Below are 15,113 nucleotides of genomic sequence, written 5' to 3'. Positions count from 1 at the left end.
CAGAGCAGAGCCAGAGAAGGAGATCTCGACCTTTGGCCACCAAAAATTCACCTGACCTCTGCTAGTTCTGTTTTTAATAATGCAAGTGTTTTTGTAGGCAAATCAAATTATATCTCTGTTAGAAAGAATGCCCATCACTCTTGAGCATAGATGAGTATCTGCTGTTTTTAGTGTTATAATTTTCAATGAATCCCCTGGAGCAGGCCCTGCCATCCAGATCCTCACCTCCTCAGCGGCTGGCACTGGAGAGCTGTCTCCATCTATCTATCTGTGAACTGTGTTTACCACATCATTAACTGATCTGCAGAGGTTTTGAAATTTGTAAATCTCAGTATTTCACTGAGTGAAAACAGACATTATGCCAGAAATTCATTGTAAAGAACATCTAACATCAGCAACTAGCAAATAAAAAAGAGGCCAAAGTGCTCATCTCAAACCAAGATTCTTCCTCACAGGATGGATGCAGCTGAATGAAGTAATGAACAGAATTCTTTTCTACTTCTACATGTGCATTTGGAAGTGGAATCATGTCCTTTCACAAGAGACCTGGGTTTTAAAATACAAAAGATAATATGCCTTTATGGTGTTGAAAGCATCTAAGTCTTACTATGGCAAGGGGATGAGTCAGTGACAGACACGAGGTTTCCTGTGGGTTGATTTTTCTTTTTTTGCTGACCTCTAAGCAGCCAACATGGAGATGCCCTCTTTCATGTAGCTGAGTCCCTGAAAGTCCTCAGAGTTTTGTGACCTGAAAGCTGACCATTTCAAACTGTTCCTTGCAATAGTGTCAGTCTTTTGACTATTGTTGATGACTATGAACTACATCGTACCACTTATGTGTCCCTTTATGAAAGAAAAATTATTGTAGTTCGAACACAAACCCTACAATTTTAAATATCCGTAGTGTGGATAGCCAAGGCAGGAAGCCATGGCCATTTATAGAACGATTCCAACTTCAAATACTCCAATCCTTTGTGTCCGTAAACCACTGAAATATCTCAGAAATTACAATATTCCAAATCCAAATAGTAAATCTTGAAAGAAGTCTCTAAGCATTAGAAGAATTGTATTCAAAAGTCACCTCAGATCAACAGTGGATTCTATGATTTATTGTAAAATGTGTGCATTAGGCCATACTCTTTATTTATTTCTGCTGTGTTTAATTTGTTCATTTGGGCCTTGTCTTTTGAGTCATCCATTAGTGACTAGAGATTGCATTATGAATTGGTGCTGATGTGCTAAGGACGGCAAAATTTCCAAGTCCATTTGTACATAGTTTAAATTGAAGAGGGTTTCAATATTATTCAATTATAAAATGTTATATTAGTGTCAAAATGAGTGCAGAGGACAGAAGAGAAAGTGTTTTAGAGTAGCTTTATGGAAGGAATTAATTTGTCTTTTTTTTTTCTTTAAAGACTATTTATTCACAAGAGACACTGAGAGAGGCAGAGACACAGGCAGAGGGAGAGGCAGGCTTCCTGCAGGCAGCCCAATGTGGAACTCGATCCCTGGACCCGGGATCAGGCCCTGAGCCAAAGGCAGATGCTCAACCGCTGAGCCACCAGGCATCCCAGGTATTCATTTGTCTTAAAGAAGAAATGACACCGAGCATAATTGAAAGATAAGATTGTTAATCACATGACAGCTGACTTGGCTCTTCATATTCTATCCAAAGACATTCAGTTAAATGTCAGGTCTGTTACCTCAACTGCTGCGGGGAGGGCATTTCATAAAACAGTGCCATCCAGCTGCCTCAGTTTCCCAGGTGACTGTGAATGGTTGGAGTGTGTTTGTCCACTTTCCTTTCTATGCACATCCACACAGCATTGCCCGATGCTCTCCTCTCTCCACTTGCTCCCCACATACGCTGCCATTTCATCTCCTTGACCCAATCCCCTCTCCTCTCTCCGCAGAATCCTCCAACTTCCATGGCCAAAGAAAATGGTCTGTACTCCTTAGGCTGGTGAGCTTGAGTCTGTCACCCAATATCCATTCTTCATTCATATCTTACAACACTGATTTTATTCCAGGAAGCAATCCTCCCATATTAGAAAATGGCATTTGCTGGTCTCCCTTGCAGCCAGGGGTGGCCTATACACTGTATCTGGAATCACTGTTGTAAGAAACCTCTCTTAGAGGATCTAAGGCACCTGGAGGGGCAGGTCTGGTGGAAGTGGGGAGTAAGGAAGGGAGCTGGACACAGTGTGAGGAATGTTGCACAACTGCTCCTGAGAGTGTCTTTCTCACATGTGCAGAGTTTCCGTCAAAATCTGGCGGACCTTCTCTGAAAAATCTGCATGTACTGGGAGGGATGTGTTCTCATGAGCAGATATCGAGGCCTCTCAAGTAAAGCTTTCTGAATTCTGACCTCTGCAGAGTGTGTAGCTTCCAGTTGTCCCAAACCTACTCAATTGTATCATTGGGTCCTGATACTCCAATTAGAATAATGCACGGTGAGCTTATCTATAACGGACTGTACCAGACTCTTCTTCCACCACTTCAGGTCCTCTGGGCTTCACTCATTTCTTGATCTAGCCACTGCTGCAGTGGCCACTTGGCAGGCCCCAACTTCCTTTTCTGCAAGTCCAAATCAGTAATGTGTAGAGCCAGTCTTTACTGGTGTGAGAGGATTAAAATACCCACTATTTAAAAATTAAATTATATAAACTTACAGCTAAATAAATTATGTTAGAAATAAAGGGAATGAGGGGATCCCTGGGTGGCTCAGTGGTTTTGGCACCTGCCTTCAGCCCAGGGCGTGGTCCTGAGGGCTCGGGATAGAGTCCCACATTGGGCTCCCTATGTGGAGCCTGCTTCTCCCTCTGCCTGTGTCTTGCCTCTCTCTCTCTGTCTGTCATGAATAAATAAATAAAATCTTTTTAAAAAAAGAAAGGGAATGAATATTCAAAACTCATTACCTTTTCCTTATTTCACTACATTTTACTATTATTTACAATCTAGAGTATATTCTATTGGGTTTTTTTAGATTTAAAAAATTTATTTATTTTTGAGAGAGAGAATGAGCTGGGGAGAGGGGAAGAGGAAGAGGGAGAAGCAGACTCCCTGATGAGCAGGGAGTCTATGCAGGGCTCAATCCCAGGACCCAAGAGTCGTGACCTTAAGTGAAGCCAAAGGCAGACTGAGCCACCTCGGCACCCCTAGAGTATAGTCTATTATATCTCTAAGATGTCTACTGTAACCCTATAATGAATACACCGTAAAAGTCAAGGCACCTCTCTTCCACATCCATGTTGAAATCAGCCATGGTGAGAATTTATATCATAGAAATAGGAGAGCCAGTTATCAAACATTTAGTACCATCACCCAGGCACATCCCCTCATACTTGCCAGGCATACCTTTTACTTCTTGCCCGGGGGCTTAATTAGCAAACCGAATAGGAACACCATGAGATCATGCTTGGAGCCCATCAAGTGCCACCTGAAAGTGCTGGCACATTAACACCTTGTGGAATTACTTTTTGACAAATGTGAGATGGGAGCTGGTGGATAAATTCTTGGTCCTATCTTCTCCCAGCCTATCTTACTTACACCCCATCTAAGAACATAGTCCTACTTTTAGGACTGAGCAACCAGCTGCACTCAGTGGCAGCCAGCACCATTGTATCTCCTAGTATTGGTTCCCCATCCTTAGCACCATTTCCTTATTCTTCTGCTCTGGGATTGAGCCCTCTAATAAAAATAGCATGTTTCCTCAGGCTCTGTCTTCTAGGGAGGTCAAAGTAAGATGACTCTTAATAAGGGAAGTGAGTGGGGGGAAGACAGGCGGTGGTGATGGACCCAAGGCCAGAAGCTGCAGGGCTGCCATGACCCCCAGTTTGAAGAGACAAAGGGCAGGGAGCAGTCAAGCAAAAGTCAAGCACCCAGCTTTTGCTGGGTGGTGAGTCATTTTGAAAATATCTGAGACCTTCTGCTGATGAGCACAGGTAACCTGAAACAACACACAGGAAGGAAGACAGGGAAGTAAATACTCAGACCAGGGTCTGTTCTCTCTGTCTCATCTCTTACCAGCATGCCTTGTTGACCAAACACAACTGGGAGGGCAGAGATCACAAGGGGATTGGGAGAGGGTGGAAGGAAGGGCATATGGAAAATATTCCTCACAGTATCCTAGAGCAAAATCTGTCCATTAGCATTCAGAGCACTCAGGTGCACTTTTCACCCAGGAGAGAGTCTCGCCATGATATTGACCAGCTGTCTCAGTAGCAAACAGACAGAAATCAGCTGTGTGTGTGTGTGTGTGTGAGAAGAACCAAAACAAAGAAAAAACTGATTCTGGAAGAAACAAAGAAAGGAACTTGAAAACAAACTTATCACATATCTATACAACAAGAACAGGACAGAGATTTATGAGTAAAAGGAACAATCAGATAAATAAGAAAGAGTTTTTAGAAATTGATTATAGAAGTAAAAATTGCAATAGATGAGCTGGAAGATAAAGGGAAAAAAGTTTTCCAGATCTGATGGCAAAGGCTTAGAAAATATGAGTCTATAGATAAGGGTCACAGAAGTTTAATCCAAAATAGTATCCCAGGAAGAGAGAGAGAAAGAGAAGAAAAAAAAAAAAACCCTGAAGAACATAGCTGTAGCAACATTTTTTTTAGATACATGTCCTAAGGCAAGAGAAACAAAAGCAAAAATAAACTAATAAACTATTGGAACTTCATAGAAATAAAAAGCTTTTGCATAGTGAAGGAAACCATCAACAAAACAAAGAGACAACTTACTGAATGGGAGAAGATATTTTCAAATGATAAGAGGTTAATATATCCAAAATATGAATATATAAAGAACTTAACACCAAAAAACCCACAAATAATCCAATGAAAAAAATGGGCAGATGACCTGAATAGACGTTTTCCCAAAGAAGACATACATCCAGACGGCCAACAGACACACGAGAAGATGCTCAACATCACTAATTATCAGGGAAATGCAAATCAAAATCATAGCAAGGTATCATCTTACACCTGTTAGAATGCTAAAATAACAAAGACAAGAAATAACAAGTGCTGGTGAGGACATGAGAAAATAGAATCCTTGTATGTTATTTGTGGGAATGTAAGTTTGTACAGCCACTGTGGAAAACAGTATGGAGTTTTCTCAAAAAGTTAAAAATAGAATTACCGTATGATCCAGTAATTCCACTATTAGGTATTTTATCCAAAGAAAACAAAAACACTAATTTGAAAAGACATAAACACCTCTATGTTTATTGCAGCATTATTTACAATAGCTAAGATATGGAAGCAGCTCAAGTGTCTATCAATTAATAAATGGATAATGAAGATGTGGTGCGACACACACACACACACACACACACACACACACACACACAGACTGGACTATTACACTGCCATAAAAGGGATGAGGTTGTACCATTTGAGATGACATGGATCGACCTAGAGAGTAGTTTGTTAAGTGAATAAGTCAAACTGAGAAGGTGACTACCATGTGATTTCACTCATATGGGGAAATCTAAAACAAGAACAAATGGGGGCAGCCCCGGTGGCTCAGCGGTTTAGTGCCAATTTCAGTCCAGGGCCTGATCCTGGAGACCTGGGATTGAGTCCCACGTCAGGCTCCCTGCATGGAGCCTGCTTCTCCCTCTGCCTGTGTCTCTGTCTTTCTCTCTCTGTGTTTCTCAAGAATAAATAAATAAAATATTAAAAATAAAACAAGAACAAATGAATAAACAAATAAAGAATCCAAATCTACAAAAACAAAGAACAAACTAATAATTGCCAGAGGGGAAGGGGTTGGAAGGGTAGGCAAAATAGACAAAGGGAAGTGGGAGATACAGGCTTCCACTTAAGGCATGAATAAGTCACAGGAATAAAAGACACAGCATAAAGAATATAATCAATGGTATTGTAATAGTGATATACGGTGATGATGGTAGCCACACTTGTAAACTTAGCACAATGTATAAACTTGTTGAATCACTAGATTGTACACCTGAAACTACTTTAACACTGTATGTCAACTATACTTAATTTTTAAATAAAAAGAATGCTTTTAATTAATTAATTAATTAATTAATTAATATGAAAATGTTCCTGTGTTAAAAACCGAAGTCTTCAAAAGGACTAGGCCTTTGTACCCCCTTATTGACCAGTCACTGGACATGGACTGCCATCAAGGGCTGGGGGCAACCTTGAGCAAAGTGGCTCCCTTCAGCCAAGGGAATTCTTAGAGAAGGATTTAGCCATTAGTAATCAGTATCTCTGGCAGCAGAGAAAGAGGTCTGGGTCTTATTTTATTTTTTTTATAATAAATTTATTTTTTGTTGGTGTTCAATTTACCAACATACAGAATAACACCCAGTGCTCATCCCGCCAACTGCTCCCCTCAGTGCCCGCCACCAATTCACCCCCACCCCCTGCCCTCCTCCCCTTCCATCACCCCTAGTTCATTTCCCAGAGTTAGGAGTCTTTATGCTCTGTCTCCCTTTCTGATATTTCCCACACATTTCTTCTCCCTTCTTTTATATTCCCTTTCACTATTATTTATATTCCCCACATGAATGAGAACATATAATGTTTGTCCTTCTCCGACTGACTTATTTCACTCAGCATAATATCCTCCAGTTCCATACACGTCGAAGCAAATGGTGGGTACCTGTCATTTCTAATGGCTGAGGAATATTCCATTGTATACATAAACCACATCTTCTTTATCCATTCATCTTTCGATGGACACCGAGACTCCTTCCACAGTTTGGCTATTGTGGACATTGCTGCTAGAAACATCGGGGTGCAGGTGTCCCGGTGTTTCATTGCATCTGTATCTTTGGGGTAAATCCCCAACAGTGCAATTGCTGGGTCGTAGGGCAGGTCTATTTTTAACTGTTTGAGGAACCTCCACACAGTTTTCCAGAGTGGCTGCCCCAGTTCACATTCCCACCAACAGTGTAAGAGGGTTCCCTTTTCTCCGCATCCTCTCCAACATTTGTGGTTTCCTGCCTTATTAATTTTCCCCATTCTCACTGGTGTGAGGTGGGATCTCATTGTGGTTTTGATTTGTATTTCCCTGATGGCAAGTTATGCGGAGCATTTTCTCATGTGCGTGTTGGCCATGTCCATGTCTTCCTCTGTGAGATTTCTCTTCATGTCTTTTGCCCATTTCATGATTGGATTGTTTGTTTCTTTGGTGTTGAGTTTAATAAGTTCTTTATAGATCTTGGAAACTAGCCCTTTATCTGAGACGTCATTTGCAAATATCTTCTCCCATTCTGTAGGTTGTCTTTGAGTTTTGTTGACTGTATCCTTTGCTGTGCAAAAGCTTCTTATCTTGATGAAGTCCCAATAGTTCATTTTTGCTTTTGTTTCTTCTGCCTTCGTGGATGTATCTTGCAAGAAGTTACTATGGCCGAGTTCAAAAAGGGTGTTGCCTGTGTTCTTCTCTAGGATTTTGATGGAATCTTGTCTCACATTTAGATCTTTCATCCATTTTGAGTTTATCTTTGTGTATGGTGAAAGAGAGTGGTCTAGTTTCATTCTTCTGCATGTGGATGTCCAATTTTCCCAGCACCATTTATTGAACAGACTGTCTTTCTTCCAATGAATAGGCTTTCCTCCTTTATCGAATATGAGTTGACCATAAAATTTAGGGTCCACTTCTGGGTTCTCTATTCTGTTCCATTGATCTATGTGTCTGTTTTTGTGCCAGTACCACACTGTCTTGAGGACCACAGCTTTGTAGTACAACCTGAAATCTGGCATTGTGATGCCCCCAGCTATGGTTTTCTTTTTTAAAATTCCCCTGGCTATTCTGGGTCTTTTCTGATTCTACAGAAATCTTAAAATAATTTGTTCTAACTCTCTGAAGAAAGTCCATGGTATTTTGATAGGGATTGCATTAAACGTGTAAATTGCCCTGGGTAACATTGACATTTTCACAATATTAATTCTGCCAATCCATGAGCATGGAATATTTTTCCATCTCTTTGTGTCTTCCCCAATTTCTTTCAGAAGTGTTCTGTAGTTTTTAGGGTATAGATCCTTTACCTCTTTGGTTAGGTTTATTCCTAGGTATCTTATGCTTTTGGGTGCAATTGTAAATGGGATTGACTCCTTAATTTCTCTTTCTTCAGTCTCATTGTTAGTGTATAGAAATGCCACTGATTTCTGGGCATTGATTTTGTATCCTGCCACGCTACCAAATTGCTGTATGAGTTCTAGCAATCTTGGGGTGGAGGCTTTTGGGTTTTCTATGTAGAGTATCATGTCATCGGCGAAGAGGGAGAGTTTGACTTCTTCTTTGCCAATTTGAATGCCTTTAATGTCTTTTTGTTGCCTGATTGCTGAGGCTAGGACTTCCAGTACTATGTTGAATAGCAGTGGTGAGAGTGGACATCCCTGTCTTGTTCCTGACCTTAGGGGAAAGGCTCCCAGTGCTTCCCCATTGAGAATGATATTTGCTGTGGGCTTTTCGTAGATGGCTTTTAAGATGTCGAGGAATGTTCCCTCTATCCCTACACTCTGAAGAGTTTTGATCAGGAATGGATGCTGTACTTTGTCAAATGCTTTCTCTGCATCTAATGAGAGGATCATATGGTTTTTGGTTTTTCTCTTGCTGATATGATGAATCACATTGATTGTTTTATGAGTGTTGAACCAGCCTTGTGTCCCAGGGATAAATCCTACTTGGTCACGGTGAATAATTTTCTTAATTTACTGTTGGATCCTATTGGCTAGTATCTTGTTGAGAACTGGTGCAGCCACTCTGGAAAACTGTGTGGAGGTTCCTCAAAGAGTTAAAAATAGACCTGCCCTACTACCCAGCAATTGCACTGTTGGGGATTTACCCCAAAGATACAGATGCAATGAAACGCCGGGACACCTGCACCCCGATGTTTCTAGCAGCAATGTCCACAATAGCCAAACTGTGGAAGGAGCCTCGGTGTCCATCGAAAGATGAATGGATAAAGAAGATGTGGTTTATGTATACAATGGAATATTACTCAGCCATTAGAAACGACAAATACCCACCATTTGCTTCGACGTGGATGGAACTGGAGGGTATTATGCTGAGTGAAATAAGTCAATCGGAGAAGGACAAACATTATATGGTCTCCTTCATTTGGGGAATATAAAAAATAGTGAAAGGGGATAAAGAGGAAAGGAGAAAAAAATGAGTGGGAAATATCAGAAAGGGAGATAGAACATGAGAGACTCGTAACTCTGGGAAACGAACTAGGGGTGGTGGAAAGGGAGGTGGGAGGGGGGTGGGGGAGACTGGGTGATGGGCACTGAGGGAGGCACTTGATGGGATGAGCCCTGGGTGTTATTCTATATGTTGGCAAATTGAACAATAAAAAATACATTTATAAAAAAAATGTTCTGTACCTGCACTGTCCAACCTGGTAGCCATTAAACACATGTGGCTATTGAGGACTTGAAATCTGGCTAGTGGATTGAGAAAATGAATTTTAGATTTTATTTGTTTAATTTAAATTTAAGTAGTTACATTTGAATAGTGGCTACCATGTTGGGCAGTGCAGCTTTAGATCATGAGAGCCTAGTGTTTCAGGGTTAAAAGCACAAAATCCCCAAGCTGGTCACTGGAAGTGAAAAGAAGGGCCATGCCTGCTTTTATACCTTGGTTCTCTCTACAGGAGACACAGCACCATGTGATGGTTTTTGATTCAAGGCATATATTACAACCTAGAGAAAGGAACCCCATGAGGCAGGGCATATTCTCCAAGCTGGAGCTGGAGCCATATTTGAAGCTGTGCCTTCAAAAGGCCCTTGCATTAATTTATTGGCAGAGGAGAGATCAGATATCAGAGACTTGTCCAATTTTAAAATGTCACTGGTCCCTACCCTCTCCGTCCCAGAAAAGGTCAGGAGTTTCTGAGTGGTGCAGTCAGGACTACTGGATCCCACCATCAAATGGCTTTCCTCTGCTACAAAATAAATCTCTTGGTCTGAGATGGTATAATACATCAAATAATGTTAGTAGATCAAATAATGTAAGATGGATAGTGGTACTGACCAAGGAGCTCTACAGACTGGAAAAGAAATTCATACCCAGAGTATATGTTACTTCCAGTCAAGATGAATCATTGCTCTTTTCAGAGTGAAGAGTCAAATGCAATCAACTCACCATGAAGTATCTCATTGGTCACTTAAGAATGGTGTCAGAATGGGGACTCGGCTTTGGTTTATATGCCTGGCAAGTTGGACATTTGGCTTTGGCAGAAGATCAGTCTTGGAGAGTTGGAGCTCTTGCTGTTGGGCCCATGCATAGCTTCTAGCCCTGTCACTATGTCCATTCATGAGCCCATTATGCTATCACTGCAATGGACAATGATAGAGACTGGAACTGATATCAACTGGCCAAACTATACTTGGCTGCTTTGTGCCTTTTCTACATTGAATGCTCCTTGGTGGATGTTAATGTGTGATGCAAAGATCTTCATATGTGGTGCCCACTCCCATGGATCCACCTACGTATCTGTTCCCCAGACCTCTTTGTTCCCAATTTTCCTTCCTGACCAACCAGCCAAATCATCTACCACTGCCATGGGCCGATGTATATTCTTTCCTCAAGCTACTTCTCTTTCCACACTGCCTGAAAGAATTGGAAGAATTTTGAAATTCTTGAAAGAATTTCCCCTCCCTGTCTTTCCCCACCCTGAATGGGGCTGTAGTATATCCGCAGCCAATTTTCATCTTGCATCCACATCCAGGTCCATCTATCCATGCACCAAACTCAGACTTTTCCCTCTTCTGTCACCTAGAACAGTATCGAGTGACATAGGAGTATAGGCCACCACACTTGTGCTGTTTGCTTGTGCCCTCTTTCCTACTCATGTGCAATTACGTACATACCACTCCCATCTTACAATGGATAATTGCTGGAACCATCCTACCTTATGACAGATCCCAGCTCATGGTGAACTGCTCAAGGCCACAGACCACTTAGCTTCTACCCAGGCCTCTCTGTACATAAGGATCTCTACTTGAGTGGTATATGGGACTCTGCTGCAGGGGATGTGGCTTTGCTCCAGAATATTAGGAGTCTACATTGTGATCATCCCATTGGATCTTAACATGAATTTTGCATATCATCTTTTCCATTACCAATACACTTAGAAAAATTAGGTTTACCAGATTTTATGGCAGCACCTACAGTGTGGCCTGCACTGCAGATTGCACCTGCTGCTAAGTCTTTTCCTGTTCTGAACCACATTCAAAGTTGGTTCCTTTCACATTACTCAATAAATGGATCAGAAAAAATTACTAGTTGTGGAATATGCTGACTCCAGGACACAAAGAAGCCTACAAGGCATTGTGATATCATCGTAGTGACATCACACTTATCTTTTATTCTGGAGGTTATCCAAGCATGCCCCGGACCTCTGGGGCATATCAGTTTCACAGAATGGGGACATTTATCTGTCAGCCTCTGAGGTGTACTTTTGTTACCAATGCCTTGATCTTCTTACTTGAGTAGTCTGATTAATATTAAATTATCAATTTGAGTGACAAATTTGATGTTCTGCAGAACGTCCAGATTTCTTCAGAGGAGGATCATGACAGAGGGCAGAGAATCAACATTGCCCCAGGGCAAAACTGAAAATGTGTAAAGTATTTGTTCTTTGTGAATGTAAGGAGTTTCTGACCCTTCTTTGAATAGAAATGGAGCAGAACACATCCCCAGATCAAAGTTTCATGTCATGTACCTTAGCCTAGGTTAATCTGCTCTAGGAAAATACTACATCTGGGAAAGAACTATAATCGTGGTTACTATTTGGTTAATTTTATGTTAGTCTACAGTCATCCTCCAAGACCTGTCTGCTTTATTTAGCAAGGAATAGACTAATTAAGTAGGGATACCATTGGGACCACCAACACTGCATCTTTTTTATCTCAAAGAATGGCATGAATTTCTGTCATTATCAATGGAATGTGGGTTTTTAAATTTTATTTCATTTTTTAAAATTTTTATTTATGATAGTCACAGAGAGAGAGAGAGAGAGAGAGGCAGAGACATAGGCAGAGGGAGAAGCAGGCTCCATGCACCGGGACCCCAACGTGGGATTCGATCCCGGGTATCCAGGATCGCACCCTGGGCCAAAGGCAGGCACTAAACCACTGCGCCACCCAGGGATCCCTAAATTTTATTTTATAAGCCTGTGAGGAGGCAGTTTCCAGGTCTTCCACTTGGCCATCTTCACTCTCATAGCTCTTACCCCACATTTTAAGGAAGGAGTGTGAAAGTTCTGCCAACTGTCAAGTATGTACTCACCAATGATACTTTCAGGGATTTGAACATGACCACCGTGTGAATCAATAGGCCCAGTGGACCCACTGTGAGCTGGATTTGATCCTGGACTCCATATGTTGCCAGGGCCCTGTACACACCCTTTCTAACCAGGGTCCATGATGATGTTTTGAGTCCCCAGGGATCAGTACCAATTTAGTCTCTGTGTTTAATAGTCTTGAAATTTTTTTGTATTCCTTTTTCCCCAGTTTACAATGACCTGAATTTAAATGGCTATAGATCCCCTTAGGGAAGGACTGGCATATACAATTGTCATAGAGTAGCAGGGTCCTTCCGCCCAAGGGCCCAGGCTCTCCTTTACTCAGAGGGCTTCAGGATTCAGAATTGACCTACATCCTGAAACTGGCAAGGATTTATGACCTTTTTTGGGGAACCTATTATTGGTCTTCTGATCATGCATCCTTGATTCCTTTTCAGTTGTACAAAATATGTAATACAACTGTTGGTTGAAGTGCAGTAATGGGTTAACTCAGCAGGTCTGGCATGTTCAAACTGCATATTCCAAGGAAACTAGCCTTAGACTAGCTGTTAGGAAATAACCTCTAAACTCTTGGAATATCCTGCCTGGTAAGAGTGTCTTTATGCCTGGGGTCTTTGTGGTAGTCTTGCAGACCACCAACACATCTGACCAACTGTTTTGTCCCTTAGAACACCATGTTTTACTGGTCTTCTCCATAGCTTTCTATAGGTTAAGGGACCCTGGATGCCCCACCAATCATGCCCCTCATTGCAGTAATTGTACCCACCCAGCTTCTAACAGCAAAGTGCTGCCACCTGGCTCCTATTATTTCAGGATCCCCTCATCCTCATTGTTATCAGGGAGCCCAGTTCCATAAGATCATTTCCTACCGGGGATCCCTGGGTGGTTCAGCAGTTTAGCGCCTGCCTTTGGCCCAGGGCGCGATCCTGGAGTCCCGGGATCGAGTCCCACGTCAGGCTCCTGGCACGGAGCCTGCTCCTCCCTCCTCCTGTCTCTGCCCCCGCCCCCTATGTCTATCATAAATAAATAAATCTTAAAAAAAAAAAAAGATCATTTCCTACCATCAGCCCTGCCCTAACAGAGGATGGCTACCATTAAGCATCTCTAATTGTTTAGATTAGATTTGACAGCACACTCCTCACTGCTTTGGTAAATGGCATGCTCTCTGGGATGGTCCATGGCACATGATCATCTAGTGGGTTCCTAACTTTACACAGTATGTACATTCCAATATGATCACTTTGCTGAGCTGTTTGATCCCAGTTCTGGCATTTCTACTACACTTAGTGTGGGAAACCACTTCTTACAGACTTCTAAGTCACCCTACCAGGGTGTTAGCACCTTCTTCTGTGATTCTTGCTGGATATTACATCTCCTTCATGAGTGAGTGTGCCCATATAAATGAAATCTTCCTATCCAAATTCTTTAGCTATACTTCTGGGTCCAGTCTCCTTAGGATACAGTCACCTGATGAGCTTCCTGGTTCTTGCTGGTACATGATGGCTGGGTCCTGCAGCTTGATCACTAGGTAGTGCATCTCCTCAGCCAGTAGACCCAGTGCTTCCCCTACTGGGTTATGCGTGACTTAACCCTAGTTCTTGATCTGGAGGCCAGGCAAGAAGGTGGGGCAGATCCTGGGAGGAAGGTGAGCCAAGTATTATCTGGCAAGGTAGGGCCACAGCTGATCCTACAAGGAACTCTGCAGCTAGAATGTCCCTTCAGCATCATCCTGAATTGAGGCAAGGTGATTCAGCCTTCTACCTTCATAGCGTACAGACATTGGATGTAAGCTGCCTTCAAGAGTCGTCACCACTTTGGGCAAGGTAGCTCCCTTGGCTGAGGTCAATGCCCAGAGAGAGTCTCAGCTGTGAACAGTGATAGCAATTCTCCCATCGTCTGATCCTGAAGGGGGATCTGAGTGGAGCACCCTAATATTCCCTTCCACCACAAGAACAGAGAGAAAATTCTACAAGCCTCTAGAGAGAAAAAAGTTAGAACAAATAAAACTAGAAGACAGTGATTAATTTCTTAAAATTCCTTCCTTCTTGCAAATGTTTGCTAAAATCATTGGTCATTTGCATATATTAAAGTAAAGGAATCAATTCAAGAAATAATACTACTTGAGATAATAGTGATAATACTATCTGGATATATAAAAATTATTTATTTATTTATTTATTTATTTATTTATTTATTTATTTATTTATTTATTTCAAAGAGAGAGAGTGTATTTGTGAGAGAGGCAGAGAAGAGGGAGCTAATCTCAAGCAGACTCCCTGCTGAGCATGGAGCCTGACATGGGGCTCAATCTCATGGCCCCAAGATTGACCCGGGCAGAAATCATGAGTTGGTCATTAAAGTGATCAAGCCACCCAAGCACCCCAGCTTAGTTTATTATGTGAAGATTTGAATAGTCCTTCTTGTGGTAGTATTTTGGGTTCTCCTGCATAACTACCTTCCTTGTTAACCCTTTCTCCTTTGAGAAAAAATAAGAACAAGAGAAAGGGCTAAGTTGATTAAAAAAAAAAAAAAGGGCGGTTTACTCTGAAGTATGTAGAGAAAGTGTGACCTGTGGAAGATTGTGGATGCCCCGTGGATCATCATAAAGTGCTCTGAGCAATAAGCAAGGGTTCAAAGTCTTACCACAGGACAATGGTTGCCATTTATAAACATGTTTTTGATTAGGAAATGTTCCAAGGTCTGTTTCCTGCTCTGTCAGACATGCAAAAGCATTTTGCATTTTGAAGTGGAAAATTGGGAGGGACTGAGTGGTGGGGAGAAAGAAGCCTTGGGGCAGAGAGACTGTATCTTTGGCCTATTA

The 15,113-nt window shown here is 41.8% G+C and overlaps 1 long non-coding RNA gene across 1 annotated transcript; it reads right to left on the bottom strand.

The window, feature by feature from the left end:
- Nucleotides 1–1,613: 1,613 nt before the first annotated feature.
- On the bottom strand, nt 1,614–10,928 carry LOC112673503 (uncharacterized). The gene is made up of 2 exons (XR_003144826.3): nt 10,129–10,928; nt 1,614–2,577 (listed from the first exon to the last, which is right to left on the bottom strand). It is a non-coding gene; the product is annotated as an uncharacterized LOC112673503 (long non-coding RNA).
- Nucleotides 10,929–15,113: the final 4,185 nt, after the last annotated feature.

The sequence above is a fragment of the Canis lupus genome, chromosome 24 (genome assembly GCF_003254725.2).
Source record: "Canis lupus dingo isolate Sandy chromosome 24, ASM325472v2, whole genome shotgun sequence".
NCBI classification, from domain to species: domain Eukaryota; kingdom Metazoa; phylum Chordata; class Mammalia; order Carnivora; family Canidae; genus Canis; species Canis lupus.
The sequence above is the reverse complement of the archived record's forward strand: the minus strand, read 5'-3'. Positions and strand labels throughout refer to the sequence as shown.